Here is a 14,422-nt window from a genome sequence, read left to right on the forward strand (position 1 = left end):
GTTATGAAGAACAGGGTCATCTCGAGTCACTAAAGGAATAGACCAATCTGCGGCGCTGCCACTAAGATATGAGAGCACGAAGGCCACCTTAGCCTGGTCCGTTGGGAAAGCGGCGGGTCTGCATAAAAAATGCAAGCGACACTGATTGATGAACACAGCAAATCTTTTCGGATCACCTGAAAAGCGCTCGGGCGGAGCCAAAGGTACATTTCCTGGTAGGTTAATGTGCACCAGATTGGTAGAAGTCGTTGGAGCATGACTCCCACTAGGAGTAGGCAGAGGAGTTTGTCCCGCTTGGGCTTGCAGCAATTGTCTAGCCAAGTCGTCTGTTCGTTCCTTAGAGACCACTAACTCCCTCCTTAAGGCATTCGTTTCCTGGCGTGCTGCGTGTACTTCTGCCCTCAACTCCCCAAGTAACTGGGCCAATTGGTCTGTGTCTGAAGTTTCCATTGCGCCTGGGAGGGAAATATGTGGTAAGGCTTCGCGTTCTGTAACGCTCACCTGATTCCCTCGGAGGCGCGGGTCTTGACTGGGCGGTGAAACCGTCTTCAGCGTTAGGCGTAGGATTCGTTTGGCTCCCGGACTAGGCCCCTTCTTCACTGAAAATTTGACCCGAAGGGTGAGGTGTCTGCAAGTAGAAAATCTAGGTATTAGTGGCTGGGAGGTTGGGAGAAGTTCCAAGCCCCTCTCTCCCTCTCTCCCCGTGGTACTGGGTTGTAGTCGCGCTCACCTTAAATAGGTGAATGCCGGGCTCTCCATCCTGCGTCTTGTGCAGGGGCGCTGGGTCCAGTTACTTCACTGGATTAGAGTTCAGCCTCTTGATTGCAGAGGGTGATTTGAGAGCGATGCCGCCGTTTGCTGCACGAGCGTGTCTTGTAAGTATTAAAGTTCTTTTTAGATTGCTCTCTTTTAATGTCTATGTCTTTTTCCTTTTCAATTGCTGCCGGTGCCAAAGAAGATGCCCTCCTGGTTCGTGGCAATGAACGAAGCAAGAAGATGGAGAATAGGATGGCACGTAAGAAGAAAGGCTGCTCTAGGGATGTAGAATGCACCTTAATGTCTCTTTTTGTCTTTACAGGTGATGGAATGCGGCCCGAGCAGCGTTGGGGCGAGCGTAACGCAGGTAAGTCGTTTTGCAACTAAGCGTTAGTAACCAATGTTCTTTGTCTTTGCAGGCCCGATGCCGGACGAGAAATGCAGAAAAAACGCCTTGGATGCTGCCGATGGATCGGGTAAGTTGAAGCGCCAACCTTGCTTTTGCCTAACCTGTGCCTTTTGTTTTTACAGGAGTTGCTGAAGACTGCAGATTGGTTCCAGCAGGTAATTTTCTTATTCACAGGATCCGGAGCTGAAGATTCCCCGGAGCTGACACGGTGAGCGTCCTGCTGCAGATGCAGAATAACGCGAAGCACGTTGCACCAATCGGGTGTGGTTTAAATAGCCCACAGGAGTGCTTAGGTGTCTCCTTCCACAGCCTCGCCCAGGAAAAAAGAGTTCCTGCTTCCAGAAGGGTTCCAGCATCAATGATCCAGGGAGTGGTGCCTGCCCCACCCAGAAGAAAAAGTAGTCCCTGCCAGAAGAGAATGAAACATCATTCTGCTGGTAAGTAAGCAGCATGGTCTGCTGCAGGTAGGTCCACCCAAGCACTTTCACACTTGTTATGAGCCCGGCGCTTCCTGTGCCGGGACTGGTCCATTTTATGAGCCTGGCACCACCGGTGCCAGGACAGGGTCCAAAAGGTCCCCATTGGGACTGGCTGGCGCCAATGGTATATGTTATGAGCCTGCTTCCAAGGGTGTTGGGTTGGTCCTGACTCCTTGGAAGCAGTGGTCATGACAGCTACCCACCAAAAAGCGCATAAGGTAGAAGACCAATTCGTGGATGTGTTCAGCAACAAGTTGGGCTGTCTTCGAGGGTATCATCATGAAATCAAAGTATGGTCAGGAGTCACCCCTGTTGTGTTCAAGGTTAGGAACATACCTGTCAGCTTGCGAGAAGAGGTGTCTGAAGTGTTGAGGGTGCTGGAAGAATAAGGTGTGATTGAGCAGGAAGAAGCCGCAGAATGGGCTTCTCCCATCGTAGTAGTAAAGAAACCTACAGGAAAGCAAAAGTTGTGTGTTGACCTCAGGGCTGTAAGTAAGGCAGTGAACGAGGACAAGTTCCCATTACCTAACATAGGGGAGTTAGTGAGTCGGGTATTGGAGGCTAAGGTCTTCAGTACACTGAATTAGGCATCAGCCTACCACCAGATACAACTTCACACAAACTCCAGATCCATTACAGCGTTTATAACACCAGAAGGGACATCTGTTTAAAAGGATGACATTTGGGCTAGTCTCTGCAGCTGCTGTCTTTCAAAGGATTATGCACAGGCATTTTAGTTGCCAGGGATACCATTCTTCCAAGATGACATAGTCATAATGTGGAAGACTTTGAGACAGTATGATGAGAAATTAGAAGCTGTGTTAAGAATTCCCAGGGAACCAGGATTAACACTCAAAAGAAAAGAAATGCAGGTTCAGATTGGAATCTCTAAATTATTTACCATCCAAGTAGCAAGAGAGTGCAGCCAAAAAGAGTTGGTGAGTGCAGTAGGGAATCGCAATGTGCCGAAAAAAAACCAGGAGATTAATTTTTAGGTTTAGTGGAATATTATTCCAAGATTATACCTCATTTTGATGATAGATTCAACAATACGAGGACAATATGAAAACGTGGGGCACAATATGACTGGATGAAATCATGCAAAGAAGAATTTAAGGATATCAAGCATACAAGAATGAGAGTCCCTGCTCTGTCATGCTTTGATATTGCTGACAGTTGCATAGTGACGATAGACACTATAGAGACCGGACTAGGAGCAGTACTGCTGCAGGAGAGGAATGGGATTGGGAGGGTGATAGCCTTTGCTTTACACACATTGTGAGGTGAACAACAAAATAAACAGTGATAGAAAGGGAATCACTAAGTGTCATCTTGGCATTAAAAAAATTCAAATAATTCCTAAGGGGAAGCAGGTTCTAGTAAGAACTGATCATAAGCCTTTGGTGGGACTTTTCGGTAATAAAGGTGATAAAGGCTTGGAGGGTGTCTCATGCAGGATATTGAGGTGGGTAACTGTGTTACAAGGACATGAGATGGATGTTGAGCACATATCCGGAAGGTTAATGTACTCGCTGACTACTTGTCTTCATTAGAGGCGATGACTGCAACAAAGAATATAAGGAAATGTGTGAAGAAGTACATGGCTGAGTATTTCTTATTGCCAAACAAGTTGTTAGTGAAGAAGAGTGGATTGTCGCTAAAATGAGAGATGAGATATTAGTGGAGTTAAAAGAAATGGTACAAAGTAATTGGAAGGGATATGAAAGCATGGAATCGAAGAACGACTTAGCACCTTGACACAGAATACAGGATGGGCTGGGCTGTCCAAGATGGCTGCCTTATTTGCCCCTTGATTGCTGCCCACCACAAGATGGTCGACGATATTGGCACGCAGCGTCAAGACGATGTGAGGCCATTTCAAGATGGCGCTGTCCGATGCAACACATGATGCAGACTCAGTACGAATCCCTAAAGGAGCTCAAGACCATCTTTACAGTGCGTCGCAACACACAGGTTAGTTCCGAGTGCGGACTTTCCATTCCTTCTGTATTTTCCTGTCGTTGCCGTGCTTTCTATCGCTCCAGTATACCCGCCGATCTCCTTCCTATGTGTGGTTTTCTTGCGATCCCTGCCTCCCCTCTGTCTTCCTACAGCTGCGTTTTTGCTTGATGTCTACCATTTCCCTGTTTTCTCCAATCGCTCCTAAATTCTGTGAAGAGCTTCTCTAACTACCAGCTCTTCTGTTGTTGGATCATTGCATCCTGCCTTCCTTCTTTGCTGGATCTCAGGGACTGCTTTCTGGATTCTTTTCTGTTTTTTTTTCCCATTGGGTTATTTCTCTTGGCAGCCACAACATGGGTTCACCCGTCCTTCTGTCTACTCCAGAAGGGCTGCTGATACCACTCTGGAGACTGACCCCTTGCATCCACTATTCACAGCAGAACTAAGGGTACTCCAAGTACATTGCAATACCTAACAAGATGTCTTTGTGCCATCCACAGACAAATGGGACCCTCGAGAGATTCAGCAGGACACTGATGGATTCGATAAGCATGACGATAAGAGTAGGACGAAGTTGGGAAGAAGCAGTAGTAAGGCAGGATGTGGCCTATCGTTTAGCCCCCACACACTACTACACAGTTAATTCCCGTTGAGCTACTTAGGAGATGAAAAACTTGTACGGCTATGGATGGGGTTGTCAAGGTATGTGGAGCGGGATCAAAGTGGTTTGAGAGAAAATGTGCAGAAGAAATTAGGGAAAGGTGAAAGAACGAATTGCCAGAATAAAATGTGCTGTTGATTCGTAAATAAAGGTGGGACAACGGGTGATGGTGAAGAAGGAGAGAATGGGGTTCAAAGGGTCCAGCAAATTCAATAATACACAGGTTGTGGTAGAAGTTTTTAAAGATGCAGTAGTTACGGAGGCTGGTAGATTATGGAACACGGACGAGCTAGCAGGATCGAATTAGAGGAGTGGGACATGTATTATGAAGGGAAGTGACATTCTGTCACCTGATCATCTGCTATTCATCAAGGAATTTGGCATTGCCTAGGAATACTCAGGGTGCTGTGTAAACAAGAAGAGTTCCAGGAGTGTGGAATGGCGAGGGCAGTTGGAGAACTGAAAGGGAGAGTGAAGCACTGGAAGGTTAGAGGTTCCTGGGGGTTCTTTTGATGCAACGTAAATCCTGTCATTAAAGAAACAAATGCAGTAATACTGTCTGCTCACCTCAATAGATTGCCACCAAATATGCATGCACTTGCCCCATATCCAGTAAATGTCTTAAAATAGCTAGACACGATTGTCAAGGTTTGCCATTAAATGCGCAGGTACTCAACCATTGCTATGGGTAAGCATAAAATGCTTATGCACTGACTCCATTGTTAGGGATCGACAGTTTATTTATTTGGATTTATAAAGCGCGCAGCGGCCCAGAGGCATTGTGGCACTGTTACTCAATATTCACTTCAAGTATGTTGTGACATTTGTTACATAGACAGGCATTAAAAAGAAAGCAGTTGTTCCGAGGTTACAAAGGAACAATGAGAGGGGGAGGTTCAGTAAGGTACGGTTTAAACAACTTTGTTTTTAGAGCTTTTCTGAAGGTTGAGAGGGATTCTTCCTTTCTCAAGTTCAGCGGAAGGGAGGTCCATGCTTTGGGTGCTAGTACTTCAAAGCTGGTTCCACCAGCTTTGGCTCTGTTGAATGTTGGGACTGTGAGTCTGTGTATTGGTGTTGTATTGGGCTATGGGCCGCAGCCTGGTGTATTCTTTCAGCTAGGTAGGCTGGGGCGGTCTGGGCAAGGCATCTGTGTGTGATTGTGAGGGCCTTGAATGTTATGCATTCTTTGACTGGGAGCCAATGGGTATCTTTCTTTGTCTGGGAAATGTGCTCTCTCCGGGATTCTGAGGGCAGCTCTAAGGGCGCTGTTTTGTGCAGTTTGCAATTTGCTGATGTTATTTGCGGAGGTGCCTATGAGTAGGATGTTGCAATAGTCCAATTTTGCGCCGATGGTGGCTCTTGCGATGTTGAGGCAATTCTGCAGTGATGGGTAGGGTTTCACCGCATTTATAATTTTAGATGTGAGTGCTGCTGATGATGATATGGGGCTGACTTGCCTATCCATTGATAGGGTGGTGTCAAGGTAGACCCAAAGGGTTTTCACTGTGGCAGAGGTGGTAATGATAGTATTCTCGATGCTGAAAGAGCTGTATTTGTCGTCCAGTTTTTTAGGGATTCTTTAGGACCTACCAGTAGTATTTCTGTTTTTTCCCCATTTAGACATAAGCCATTGGCAGCCATCCAGGTCTGGATACGTGCATATGTGTCTTGGAGGGTTTTGAGGTCTTGCTCATAGTTCCCTGTTAAGCGGGAGAAGAATTTGTGTGTAGTTGGCATAGTTGGTAAAGGCTATGCCGAAGTCTTCTAGGTCGCTGAATAGAGGGAGAGTGAATAGATTGTATAGGGTAGGGGCGGTGTATGAACCCTGTGGGACTCCACAACCGATGGGGGAAGGAGAGGCGGATGCATGGTCTGAAAAGACCCCCATGGCTCGACCATCCAGGAAGGATGTGATCCAAGCAGTGGCTTCTTGGGAGAAATGGACTGTGTCTGTAAGATGTTTACATAGGATCTTGTGGTCAACCAAGTCAAAGGCTGCCGAGAGATCTAGGAGTAGGAGGAGTGATGACTTGCCTTTGTCCATGGCTTCTAGTAGCTGGTTCTTGAGGTCAAGTAGGGCTGACTCTGTGCCGTGCCGAGGGCGGAGGCCAGATTGCCTTTTTCCGAGGATGTTGTGCGCTTCTAGGTAGGCCTGGATCTGTAGATATGCGGCCTTGTCCAAAAGTTTCAGCAGGATTGACACGGTCGTGATTGGGCAGTAGTTGTTTGGGGAGTCTGGGTCAAGGGTAGGTTTTTTTAGTAGAGGCCGAACCCAGGCTTACTTAAGGGTGAGAAAGACGGTGCTGGTGGCGAAGGATGCGTTAATGAAGTAGGTGACAAAAGGTGCTAGGGCAGTAGAACAGTCTTTGACTATGATGGCTGGGCAGATGTCTCCTTTGCATAAAGATGGCTTGGTTGCCGCATGATAAGGAGGACTTCAGGAATTGTTACATACCTAAATGCGAATGGTTTAGGTGTTTTTTTGCTGTGAGGGGTAACTCCAGCTGGCTGGTTGAGTGGGGGTTTAGGTGGAGGTGGGTTGGTTTTAGGCAAATTGTCGAATTGAGTTTTAATTTATTTTGGAGTGTTTTAATTTTGTGTAACATGGCAGTTGACTTATAAGGTACCATCTGCAAAACACAGTGGCTTTGTGGTACCAAATGCCTAGACATCCATCCTATTTACATGGAGTGCCATCAAATGTTCAGGTACTTACCCCATTGCCGCGTTGCCAATAATTTCCATTAAACGCCCAGGTACTTTACCCATTTTTATGGATTCTCATTGAATACCTAGGCACTTGTCCCATTTCTAGGTAATGCCAAGGTCTACATAGGGTACTTTTATTGTCATCAAATGCTAGTAACTTGCCCCATTGTCAAGGATTGTCATCACCTGCCCGGGTACCTACCCATTGGCAGGAATACCAAGAAATACAAATGTATTTACCTCATGTATTTACCTCATTATGAAGCACAGCTATCAACTGCATGTGCTCTGTTTTTAAGGATTGCCATTAAAAGCCCAATAATATGTCCTATTAAAATTCTTAGTTACTTAGCCCGTTACCAGGGATTGCCATTAAATTCCTTGGAACGTACCCCATTGTCAAGGATTACCAACAATGTCCTAAAACCTTTTATTGTGGAATCGGCGTCTGGCTACTGTGGAACAAAAAGGTTTACACACAACTTCACACCTCCCACCCTGGGCATGACCCTTTTGACTCATTCACAGACAGCGCCATCCATTACTCAGTGGGGTCATTGAACAGGAATGACAGTCATGTCAAATCACCCGAAAAAACAGGGTCAGTGCTATTTTGATTAAAATGCCTACCTGGGAAAAATAAACATAAAGTAGTCTACCACTGCGGTAGAGCTGAATAAGTTAAAAATGGTGTTACAAATGTTAAAAACGCTTTGAGAAATACTTTTCCAGCAGCCCAGTACCCTACACCTATATTTATTGCGGCACTCACTCAAAATGTGGGTTACCTTACACCTTTAATAAGTAAACAAATTTGGCACGTATAAGCTAACTTGTTCTTGCTTGTTAGTGCTCTTCATATTTTACAATGGGACAATGAAAATATGTTAAGTGGTCTATTGTGTTTCTTTAATATTTTCGGGGTACTGTTTAGAAAAAAACCCACTGTAATAGTTATGTAATGCCTCTGCTGTACCAGGTGAATGAACACATGAATGGAATACTTTGATGCGACTGCTAGAAATTACGTGAATTCACTTTTGATCAGAGTGGAAGTGGAAGTTGAAATCCACCAGGCCCCAACAGCTAATGTTGTTTTAAGACAAAACCCGGAATTATGGGCCCAAATTCTAGTGATCTTTTTTAGGAAGGTGTGTTGTACTGGTCTTATTGCTCAATCATGGCAGCAATCTATTTTAATTCCCGTCTTTAAGAAGGGTAGCAGGAGTGTGGCGTCTAACTGTTGTGTCCTGTCCATGTTGGGCTCTAAGTTCTTTGCGACATTACTTCTGCAGGACTGGGTTGACGCTAGGCAGCTGCTGGGAACCTTCCAGGCCGGATTTAGGGGTGGACCCTCTACTACACATAACTTGCTCTTCTTGGACACGATGATTGCAACGGTCATAGATGAGGGTGCACCCCCCTTTACCTTGTATTTGTCGACCTACGGACAGCATTTGACACGGTTAATCGTGAAACATTGTGGCAAAAGCTAGTTAGCATTGGAATCCCTTTCTGCGCTTAGACAGTTGCTTGAGTCCACGTATGTTTGTGTCCAGTTGGATGGCGGAGAGACCAGCACTGACCCTGTGCCCACAAATGGCGGGGTTAAGCAGGGTTGTGTGCTGGCCCTTCTATTGTTTAACCTATATATTTCAGATCAGCTCGAAAGTCTTGGGAAAGCTAACGGTTGATGGGCGACCACGTTCGCTGGCTGTCCTATGCTGATGACATTGTTTTGCTTGACCATACTTAAGTGGCTCTGTGTCGGACGGCCAGCGAGCTTTACAGATATGCCGGGCAGCATGACTTAGTCGATAAGATTGGAAAAAAACAAGAGTATGTGCATGGTAAAACCTGTAAGAAAACACTCATGATGCAGATTGAGGGCAAGATCGAATTGACTTCCTGCTATAGATATCTTGGTTTGGAGTTAGATTATGGAAAGCATGTGCAACCTATGGCAGAGAAGACACTTAAGGCTACTCTCCAGGCTGTATTAATACAAATGTTTGCTAATAACAAAGCTGGATATAGCTACGCGGGTATTGCGCTTCTTTTCAAACAAAGCTTTTTCCCGGCCATAGTGTATGGGTTTGAAGCTTTCTATATGTCTGACCTGGGGTGGCTAAAAGTAATCAAGGGCAGATTTTGGAGATCTATTCTGAACCTACCCAGGTCTGTTCCGGTTCAGTTGGTGCGCCTTGAGTTTGGGCTGCTTTCACTATCCTCGATAGTTCTTAGGAGAAGGGGCATTTTGCTCATCAAAGCATGGAAGGATACTAAGTGCCCTTTGTTGAGGGGAATGAGTCATCTGATGCAGAAGAAGCTCAAGGGCAATAGATTGTATTCATGGGCAATGTTAACCTTTGATTTATTTGAATTACTTAATTGGACCCCATATTGGTCACTTGACTTTTACCAACTGAAGAACGCATTTGAGAAAAAAATAAACGCTTGGGCCTGGGTCGCTAATTATGGCCATATTCAATCCTTTAAAAGATATCCGGGCCATTGCCTCTTGAGCTACACATTTATGACTCTGCAGCATTACCTTCAGAAATGTCCTTCTAGGTAGATTTTATTTGTTATGGAGGCTGGAGCACCTCCCTACATTGACCACTCTAGGCCCAACCCTTTTATACCTCGGAAGCTGGGTACTTGTCGTGTTTTCTCCAAGTCGGACCTAGCTGAGACTGCACATCACATAATGACCTCTTGTGAGATTTTAAGATTCTGACATATCTATACTTAAAACTGCTTGCACGATCTGTTCATAACATTAACACTATAAGTAAGGGGGGCATTTTGGAAATATTGTCTTAATTCCAATAATGCTTCGCTAATAATTGCACTATATAATATATGGCAGTGGCGTGTGCTAAACTGGGTGAACTAATATGAAATGAAATTACTGCTTTTATCGAAATGGCTATTTCTTATTAAGTGGAATTATGAGTATTGTAGTTTTAAATGTTAATGAAATGAAATGATTAGTTTTATATAAATGACCAGTTTAGTGAATGAGAATATGTGTATTGTAGGTTTAATTGATAATGATGAAAAAAGTGAAGAATTGTTGATGTATTTATAAATATATGTAACATGTGAAATAGTTCTGTGGTACTAAAAACCCAATATTTGAAATACAAAAATAAATAAGGTATCCAGTCATTTTATCGGAAACAAAACAGAGTGGTACCTACCAGAGTGGACAATAACTCCAAAAAACACAGAAAAGTTAAAATAAATATATACAGGGTAGTGGAGTAAGGGGTTAAAATGGGTCGGGATGGGGTTCGGGTAGCTTTAAAAGGGTGGAAAGAAGAGGGGCCTGGGATAGGACCCACCCAAATGAAAAAAATAAATAATCTATTCAGTGTTTTTCAGTGTTTTGTCCCCGATGAAATGTACCGCTCTGAAATTGTGGTCGGTAATATCACATTTAACCTAAAATAGTTGCAAAATTGAGAATTTAAGGTGTGTAAAATGTTCCTTTTTCTCTGTTTGTAGAGTTTTGGATAAGGCAGGCTCTCCATGCAAAGTCCTGAGTCCAGATTTCCCAGTCTTGCTTTCACAGTGCCACCTTTAACGGCAGTGTTCATCTTTCTCATTGCATGGACCGTGCAGTGCTTCTTATTTTACTGACCATGATCCTACACAAAAGTCTCAGCACATTTACTAGCTTTGAGAACCACAAAGACCCCCTTTGTCAGACCTTTCAATGAGTTAGTAAGAAATATGCACATTTATTATACCGGGGTTCTTTTGGTAACTTGCTCCATAACGCCACCTTTTAAGATGACTCTCTGTGGAGTTCATTTTACAAAAAGTAGAAGTTGCAAGGAGCAGACAGCAGAAAGTAGCACTTATGTTCTGTTGGGTTCCCTTGTATAAAATGCCATTTTGAATGAAAAATCAGATCCCACTTTCATAAATGCACTATGTTGAAAAGTATAGTGCAGACATGTAACTCTGCTGAGCCTGTCTACTAACAGCCCTCAGTAGCTGCCCTGTAGTTTGGCAACATAGCATTTTCACAGTGACATGTACACTGCTACGAACAGCTTGATGGATCCCAAGGTTCCAGCTGCCAGGGCCTGTCTTTAACCATGGGTAGCCGTGATGCAAATTCTATAACTGAATGCTCCCAGAGCCTGGTGGCATATTCAAATCTAAATGTAGGCCATCTCTAGTTTTGATATGGTGGCCTTTGGCAATCTATAGTTATTCTGGCCAAAATGGATTGCTGTCATAGTCTTGTTGGCTTGGATGCTAATGAGTCAATTCACGGACAGTGTCTTATGTGTATCAGGCTCTTGACCTGGGTTTCTCTCAAAACAACCATTTGGGCCCATTCCAGGCCCCCTACATGCCCCCATTCCCCACCGTCCAACACTCTCTCATCTCTCTGGGAAGATTTGTCAACTTCTCCATAGACAGAAAATCTCCCCATTGGGTTAGGTGGGAAACACTGCTTCAAAGGCAAGCTCTACCAGGACATGGAAGTTCTTACACCAAGTAGATAATTACCTAAGAGTCTTTGATGCAGAGCCATCAAGAGAAAGGTCCCACCATCTTAGATTCTAGCAGTGCTCCCACACTTCATGTGCCCCCTCCCTACTTCTTGCAGACAAAGTACTCTAGGAATGACACCACCAGGCAAGGACTCTGAACATAGCAAAAATGAATGGGTTGGAAGAAAATCTTACTATGTATCCTCCTCCTTTCTATTCTCAGTCCCAAAACAGAAAATATAAGTGTATAGAATCACACTCAAAGTATTCCAAAAAGTTTTATATTTGAAAAGATTTTTGAATTTCTATTTTTACATAATGAACATCGCATCAAAGACAAAACACATAAGCAAACATAATTTGCATGGTCAGAACAAAACAGAAGCCTGTATTTACAGGATGGTATAGAAAGACAAACGTTAATGCAGTTACTACTGTCGCTATTGCAAGTATACGACAGGCGTCAAACACAGAGTGAACAGATAAACTAGAATAGATCAATCGTACAAATCTCTAAAAACACAAACAATTGACAGTGATAGTGTTGTGTATTTGGCACAAAAGCGTGTACACCAGGTGTTTCAGCCCTATAACGTGGCTAAGTGAGCCATTTCTTCCTAGGGCCTTCATCAGGATGAAGGGGAAAACTGTGTGGTCAGGATGTTCAGGGAATGTTGTAACAGGAATGGAGAAATTTGATAAGGGGAGGCTCAAAACTAATGAGGTTTAAGACGTGACATTAATCACTACATGTCTAACTGAGAAATAGAAAATACATGGCTTACCTGTGGGGACTGTAGTCTAACCACAGGTGAAGGTGACGTAGGTAACCTAGTAGAAGAATAGACAATACCCAGTGAATACATCTGGTATTGTGAGGCTGAATCATAGAGAAAAGAATAGAACGTGAGGTCCACGTGCCTGCTAATTGGACCTTACCTATTAATGGTGGCTGTACGTCCAAAAGTCAGCGCGCTATGGCATCTATCTTTTCACATATAGTGCTAAAAACAGAGAGATATATATAATCATTCTAAATGTGAGATCTATGTAGTGCAGTGTGCACTCAGAGAAATTGAATTAAAAATTAGAAAAGCCGAGATGGCATGCTTACCCAATGAAAAGGGTGGGGGGAGGTCTCTCACAAGCATTGGCTTTGCCTTGGAAAATTACCCATCTCTAGGAGTCCCGGGCGCGGTTTCTAAACAGATTGGTTGGAAAACGGGATGCCACAATTTTCTACTAGAAAAGTGGGCTGGAAAATGCACTGTGCTTTATAAAGACTCGAGCGTCTGTTAGTTACCTGTGTTCGTGCTCTACGAATGTGAGCAGTGGGCAGCCGGCTGATGCGCGATCGATACTAGCGCGCTGCTGCCGATGGGGGAGCTCTCAGGGAAGCACCCTCTGCAGTGTCTATTCGGGTCTGGTGAACACATGCTTGCGGCAAAAGACGCTGTTGCTAAGCGCCGTGTAGTCGTTTGGAGGGTGCCATCTTGGATCGGGAATGGATAATTAATGGCACGAATGTTCAAAATACTCAAACCGAATGTGCTCAAAAGGCACATATTAATAAGAGAAGTTGGACAGTAGAGGCTGCCTGGGTGTAATTAAAAAAGGCGCCGGATCTATAGACGTTGCCATGGCAACCGGAACTTTGTTTACAGGAGAGGATAGGGAAGGGGTGGCCCTCGACGCCGTCCCATATGGCCCCAGAGCCGACACAATCTTCTGGGACAGGCAATTGGATAGTGCCCAGTTAAAGGAGTACAAATGGGTAAAAACTGAATCGGACATCGAGGTGGTGATGCAACATCTTGAGCCGAAAATTATAAGTGAAATGTGTTACAGTATATCACAAAACCTGGATCAACAAACCAAGGTAAACAACACATTTGTGTACATTTGTTTTCAATACATAATGTCATCATACATCACTTGCTTTGAAATAAGCTAAAGGGTCTTCAAAAACACATCTTGGTGACTACCAAGGGGCAAAATCATGATCTAGTTGGTAAGACCCGAGCCTCCATTAACAACACAAACTTGAGTTGGAGTCACTCACATATTAATTGATAGTCGTGTGCCTAAATCTATATTGAGGACACAATAGATGATGCGAAGAAGGTATACCTGTCAGGTTGTGCCTGTTTCACCCTTATGATTAGCATCACTGCTGGTTTAGTAGTAGTGTGGGGCTGAGCAGGAACTCTTTTCACTACTTATGGCTGTACTCCTGCAGAGCAGTTGTCATTTAGTATTACCCCTCAATGCCATTTTAGTTGTTTTCAAATTGTGTGCAAAAAATAAGCCTAAAACACGCAAAATCACCTTTAAACCTTAATGGCCATTTTATATAAATAAATAAATTCCATGGATGTGACCTATCACGTTTGCACTTATGTGCAAAAGGACCCCTCCAGGCAATTTCGCCTTGTAACTCTTGTTTGGACTTCCTTTGGAATCTGCCTGAGTATAAATGAGGCTTATTTTATTTATTTTATTTTAAACTTTTGGTTAAAATACATATTTAACCTTTAATAATGATACAACAGTAGACAAACATACAATTTTAAAATACATCACACATCACATTTAAAACGTTAAATACAATTAGATACAATTGGCTACATTTAATCTCAAAGCATTAAATACAAATACAGATACAAATCATCCTATTAATAAAGAAATACAAAAATATTCTGAATAAAACTCTAATAAAAACAATAATTAATGATCATGGAGAGCTGATCAGACACATTGTTCATGGAATTTACATTTCATCTTCCTACATTATTTATTTATGGACGGGCACATACAGATTCAGGTTTTTAATAAAGCCCACTACTGCAAACACGCAAGAAGTAGTTCGCCCCGCCAAACATTTGGACCAAAAATAATCGCTCCCCTCTCGAATATTAAAAGAGTAAAA

The sequence above is a fragment of the Ambystoma mexicanum genome, chromosome 6q (genome assembly GCF_040938575.1).
Source record: "Ambystoma mexicanum isolate Mex_15411 chromosome 6q, UKY_AmexF1_1, whole genome shotgun sequence".
NCBI lineage: Eukaryota > Metazoa > Chordata > Amphibia > Caudata > Ambystomatidae > Ambystoma > Ambystoma mexicanum.